This window comes from Papaver somniferum, chromosome 7 (assembly GCF_003573695.1).
Source record: "Papaver somniferum cultivar HN1 chromosome 7, ASM357369v1, whole genome shotgun sequence".
NCBI lineage: Eukaryota > Viridiplantae > Streptophyta > Magnoliopsida > Ranunculales > Papaveraceae > Papaver > Papaver somniferum.
In genome coordinates this window covers 39,975,120-39,981,898 of record NC_039364.1, presented here as the reverse complement: position 1 = coordinate 39,981,898, position 6,779 = coordinate 39,975,120, and positions in this window count along the sequence as shown.

Below are 6,779 nucleotides of genomic sequence, written 5' to 3'. Positions count from 1 at the left end.
CTCTTCTTCTTCCAGTTTCCTATTATCTTTAGATTGTGGAAGAAAAAAAAAATTCCGCTCCGAAGTCAAATGGCCCCAATTAGGTAAGAATCTATCATTTTTGGGGTTTATTTCGCTTTAATTCGGCGAATCGAGAAAAAATAATTCTAGGGTTTTCGGTTATTTATCCAGATTCGGGCGATATTCATGCTCCTTTACTTCCGAATGTAGTCGTGTTCTTCATTTCTCAAGAACATCGACAGTATTCGGGAGAAATATTTGATGGTTATCGGCCGAATATTGTTGGTCATATCTTCCTGGATACAAACTGGTAATAATCGGTAGTTTAATGAATTTTTTGTCTCCCGAATATATTTAAGTAGACACACAGTATTCGGAAGTACACTCACTACCGAATATATATATATATATATATATATATTGAAAAATCTCAAAATTTCTGATATAGGAAAAATTCCATTTTGGGGCCAGTATTTATTCGGAAGACAATATAATGTTATATACTTCCGATTATTTCAATTTCAAAATTTGAAAAGTATAAGTTTTCCCCAAATTCTGATTTTTGGGCCATCGTACATTCGGAACTTTACAAAACAATTATACTCCGAATATAGCAAGTTCAAAACAAACCACGCCTTGGCTCTAGGTGGTTCCAAGGGCCAATATAGAATGTTAGACAGCCCATATTCGGAAGTTTGGGTAACTAATTATACTTCCGATTATTTCAATTTCAAAATTTGAAAAGTATAAGTTTTTCCCAAATTCTGATTTTTGGGCCATCGTACATTCGGGACTTTACAAAACAATTATCCTCCGAATATAGCAAGTTCAAAACAAACCACGCCTTGGCTTTAGGTGGTTCCAAGGGCCAATATAGAATGTTAGACAGCCCATATTCGGAAGTTTGGGTAACTAATTATACTTCCGATTATTTCAAAATTTGAAAAGTATAAGTTTTTCCCAAATTCTGATTTTTGGGCCATCGTACATTCGGGACTTTACAAAACAATTATCCTCCTAATGTAGCAAGTTCAAAACAAACCACGCCTTGGCTCTAGGTGGTCCAAGGGCCAACATAGAATGTTAGACAGCCCATATTCGGAAGTTTGGGTAACTAATTATACTTCCGATTATTTCAATTTCAAAATTTGAAAAGTATAAGTTTTTCATAAATTCTGATTTTTGGGCCATCGTACATTCGGAACTTTACAAAACAATTATCCTCCGAATATAGCAAGTTCAAAACAAACCACGCCTTGGCTCTAGGTGGTTCCAAGGGCCAATATAGAATGTTAGACAGCCCATATTCGGAAGTTTGGGTAACTAATTATACTTCCGATTATTTCAATTTCAAAATTTGAAAAGTATAAGTTTTTCCCAAATTCTGATTTTTGGGCCATCGTACATTCGGAACTTTACAAAACAATTATCCTCCGAATAATATAGTCGTGTTTAGAAATACCAACTTAATCGGTAGATAAGAATTTAAGTTTTCCACCGAATGTCTTATTCGGAGGTAATACGTGTATCGTTAACAACCGATTGTAGTGCACCAATGATACGAAACCTCAACGGCCATATTTTCAGAAACCTCAACGGCCATATTTTCAAAAATTAGATCCGTTGGAACTCTAATCTATATAAGGAGGGTAACCCCTCTCAGTTATTATTGAGTAACAAATCTGAATGAAAAACCTTTTCAATGGCAAGTCCATCATCAATCGACAACATACTTCGAAGATGCAAGCGAACAACTACATCATCAATTGCAGCAAGGGAAGAAGAAATACAAAAAAGGAACAAACAACCCAAAAAAATTAAACCATCGTTAGTGGCAACGGAGGAGGAGGAAGAGGAAATCAAGGCTAAGAAGCGAGGTCAAGAACAATTCCATCATAGAGAAAGATTAAAACAAGTTGAGGAAGAGACCGAATGGATAAAAAATTATTACATTGTGAAAGATCTACCCAAAGAACAGCAGGACGATCGTATATTTTGGATTAACGTTTCATTGGGTCCTTTTGTTGGTAAGTACAAGAAGCCACGCCACAATTATGAACCATCCCATGTTTCTTCAAGGGTGCACCATGTTATAAAATTGTGCACCGAGTACAACCGTATTCTTGCTAGGCACAGAGACGACAGGTTTGCGGCACAAGATGCTTATTCCAAGTGGAGAGGAGAGTCGTTTCTACATTTCGAAGCCGCGTTGATTGTTGCATCTCGGACTGGGAAAAAAGAATAACATGTGATGTTTGAGTGCTGTAAATTCAAATTTTTAATATTAATCGGCGGTTTGATAAAATATGGAATTCCCGAATATGATTAATCGTATTGAAGTGTTATAATACTGTTGTTCCGATTACATAGTTTCAAAAAAAATTATAATCGTGCCTCGAAAAAAAACGATCAAACATCGTCATCATCCGAGGGGATCAATTCGAGTAACTCAGCGGGAAAGTTGTTGTCCATAACACGATCCCAATCAACCATGTTGGACTCATATTGTTTCACCCAATCCTTGCAATGGTTCATCGGGAAGTAATCGTGCCACTTACTCAACGGAGGTAACGGACAATCTTTCTTTACTCTTAAACCGATAAAATGCATTTCATTCACAAATGCCATTACGATTCTTCTATCTTTAACCGACTCGTCGCAAGCCGTTCTTGTGGGTGCAAACGTCATGCTAAGTCCATACATAGGAGGAACGAAAAATGTACCACGCAATTCAAAACGTCCGCTAGGAGATATCCAAATTTAGGCATTGTCATCCAATACTTGGATCCGATTGTCTTCAATCCCTTTCGACACTTCACACGCGCAACTAAGTCTTTGAACTCTTGTTCTTTGTCGTATCTATCTCCTCGCCTCATCATCTCCATATAAAAACCCTTGTCCTTCACTAGTTGTACCGCCATCTTATTTCTTAAATATTGGCATTGGGTGACATCTTCGATATCCGCCTCTCTAAAGTAACCCATTTGTTCCGTAGCAACGTGAAACCCACAATTTCCATCCCCATCAACCTCGTCGGTCGACAAAACAAATGGAATGATAAGTGGAGGGAGTTGTTCCAAATACTCTTTGTATATTGTATATGTGGATCGATTTGGTCTTCCATTAAGATCTCTAGGGCAACGAAGAGTACCTTTGTCCTCTTTTATAGTAAGAATTTCCATTGGTTGGGTTTGTTGCGAGGCGTTCATTTGCTCAACAACTTCTTCGACAACATTGGGTTGACTTACTTGAGAAGGCTCTGTAGAGATCTTTGGCCTTACTTGTCGGGTGGTTGGTCCACTTTGATCATTTCTTGGACGACCTCTTTTCTTAGGTTCCGGCTCATCTTCAAATTCGGCTTCCGAACACTCGTGCCTAGACAATATTCTTTTATTAGACAAATACTCCTTCAACTCTTTTCTTTGGATGGTCCTCGACACTTCGGTGTTCGGCCTACCGGTGTTCTTTTGCTTAATAGGTTCATCAACCTCCCTTAAACAAGGGTGAAGGGCTTCCTCCAAATTATGCATCAATATTTGCTTTTTGGTGCCGTTTGATGTAGCGTAACGCTCGGCTATTCGTGCATACAATTCCGACTCGAAGAAAGACGGACCATCAACTACCGGGGTGTTCGGAGTGAAATTTAATTGCTTCCAAAATGGGTGAATATCATCGATGTCAATCACTTCAACATACCTACCCAACTTATGACGACATGGGAGTCCAATACCTATCATATCCTTGCAAACACAAACCGTATTCTCGTCATCATAAGTTTTATATAACTTCAATTGTTTCATCATGCGATTTATTGCCCATCTTGAAACTTTATGAACAACTCCCCTTAGAAGCAATTTTTCCTTAATATGTTCCATCGGGAATTGGTGTACACTAAATTGCATACATTTCCTAATCTTTACGAGATCACGATTGGTGAATTCATGGATTGCTTCTTGGATCGACACAACTCCATTTTGACTACCAATTAGTATTTTCTTTAGTCGACCATGAGACCCCTCCGCAATGCTTGTCGCCTCGTTCTTGAAGTTACGATATTCATATGTCCATGCAAACACAAACCTCTCCTTAATCGTTAACCATTGTGTTTTACAATACTCAACCGGTTTTGGGTAGTCCGTGCTGTATTCATCCTCAAATTTCTTCAAGTTACATTCGTAAATTTCCTCGGTCATCGACCAAACGATTTTGTCCCATGCTTTCATGAACATTTTCCAAATTATTCCATCCTCCTTCCACTTTTCTTCAAATAGCCTATCCTCTTCCTTACGTTCTTCCAAGGTTAATTTACTAATGCGCTCATCCTCTTCCTTTGACCTCTTGGTACCCTTCCTTGGTCTTTTAGCTTGGAAATGATGATGGCAATTGGTTTTGAGATTGCATTGAATGTGCCACGTACATTGCAAGTTTTGGGCTTCCGGAAACACTACCGCTATTGCATGCATTAAGGCTTGATCGTTATCCGTTACAATAACCCTTGGAAAATTATCACCGTTATAAATGGACCTCAACGTCTCCAACATCCAAATGAAACTCACATTGTTCTCATGATCCATTAAACCTCATGCAATCGTAAACGTGTTTTTGTCCGAAGTATGGCAAGCAATGTTCAACAACGGCATGTTATACTTGTTTGTCTTATAAGTAGCATCTATCAACAAAATTTGATGAAAGCATTGAGCCAATTGGATCATTTCGGGATGTGCCAAGAAAATACGAACCACTATACCATCCTTTTCTTCCCTTCTCACGGTGTAGCCGTGTAACTCCGCTAACCACTCCGATTGTTGCATGACCGTTCTACCATCCCAATCAGTCCTTTTGATCGTAGCTAGGGCCGACTTAATTGTAGACAAAGAAGACAAGTTGTCGGGATCGTCCTCCTTTATTTTACTTAAGATCGCACTCGCTTTTTGGATCCGCATAGACCTCACCGTCTGCATTTGATGTGGTTTTAACTTGGCGACCATTACATGTCCAATTAAATCCAACGGATCATCATGGTTGTGACAACCGTTATCAACTTTATACATTTTATACTCTTTACCTTTAATACCATCGGGCTTATAGAAGACAATCTTAAATGGGCATCCTATCTTCTTGGTATTGCTTCGGTATTTCCTATTCGTCTTCCGTATGTACTTACTATTCTTTCCCTCGTGACTCTTTCGCGTCCCACCTCGCTCACAAATCATTTCAAATCGAGTGTCACTAACATGATTATTTTGAACTACCACGCACATGTTATCTTTTGCCTTGTTCATAAGCCATTCCTTTGCCTCCTTCTTACTTCCAAATGTCTAAACGTGCATAAAACAAAACAAACCTAATAAGCATAACCATTTAACATATAAATTTTGAAAAAAAGAAAAAAGTAGTAATGAGTATACCAAATCGTTTGCATAGTATAGGGAAGTGTCGGGCCTCAAATAGAAGTCATCAACAAACTCTTCAACGGCCTGCATATGAAAGCAACAAATTATTATACTAAATAAGTCAAACTTCCGAATATTCTATATTCGGAATCCTATCGGTTACCCAAAACACCCGATCTATGCAAATGAATGTACACAGTTTACTGAGTGAAAAAAATGATATATTCGGAGGTAATTAAATAAGTCAAACTTCTGAATACTTTATATTCGGAATCCTATCGGTTACCCAAAACACCCGATTTATGCAAATGAATCTACACAGTTTACTGAGTGCAAAAAATGATATAATCGGAAGCTAAAATATATAGTAAAACAGCCGAATATAAATAACCGGGAGATAACTTTAATCGATAAACATCCGATTTTCAAGTTTTCGGAAATTTTATTTTGAGGCCACTGTTATATTCGGCAGTCAAATAATGTTAAACTATTACCGATTGTAAAGGATAAGAATACTGAGTTTTGAAATTTTCTGAGGAATTCGTTTTTGGGGCCATTCGGAGGTAAATAACTCAACATAACTACCGAATGTATATATTTTTGGAAAACCAGTTTGGGGTTTTTCTCATATTCGGCAGTAAACTAGTATCTTGTAACTACCGAATATACATATTTGGTACTCAGTGTGTTATATTCGTAAGTTTAATCTAGAAATTATCTACCGAATCTGGGTAGTTCATGGCATTCAATGCATGCAATAATCGGTTTTTCTTGTTTACAAAAGCACACAAACGCATGCAAATCGAGTATTTGAGTTTCTTAACACAATACCTGTGTTTTACATGCATCGTTAGCTTCAATATCATGCGATTCTCCATTTTCTTCCATGAAAGGGTCGTCTATGTTTTCCTCTCCACAAAAGTTTGGATCATTCAACATATACCCCAAATCGTCTTCTCTAAACGGTCGTGAACCCTCAACATTTTGTTCTTCGTCATGATTCTCACCTTCTTCTTCGTATCCATCCATTTTTGTAGTGATAAAATGGGTTTTCTCTTTTTTTCCTTCACCTTCTTCTCTATAACTCTAACAACTCAAAAATTAAAAAGAAATGGAAAAAATGAAACACAAATCATTCTAATACTGCACCGACTACAATCGGAAGTATGGGAACGATTTTGGCTTCCGATTGCATTCGGAGGGTAACAATGTTATCATATCCTCCGAATATATAAGGGTAATTTCGCCATTACGAATTACGCGAGATAAGGGCTGGCTACATTTTCCCTTTGGATGACCTTTTTTGTTTTATTATTGGCCCCTAAATCCTTTTGAGTGTCCCCTAAAAACGCCTGCATTTATAAATCATATGCATCTGATGTTTAT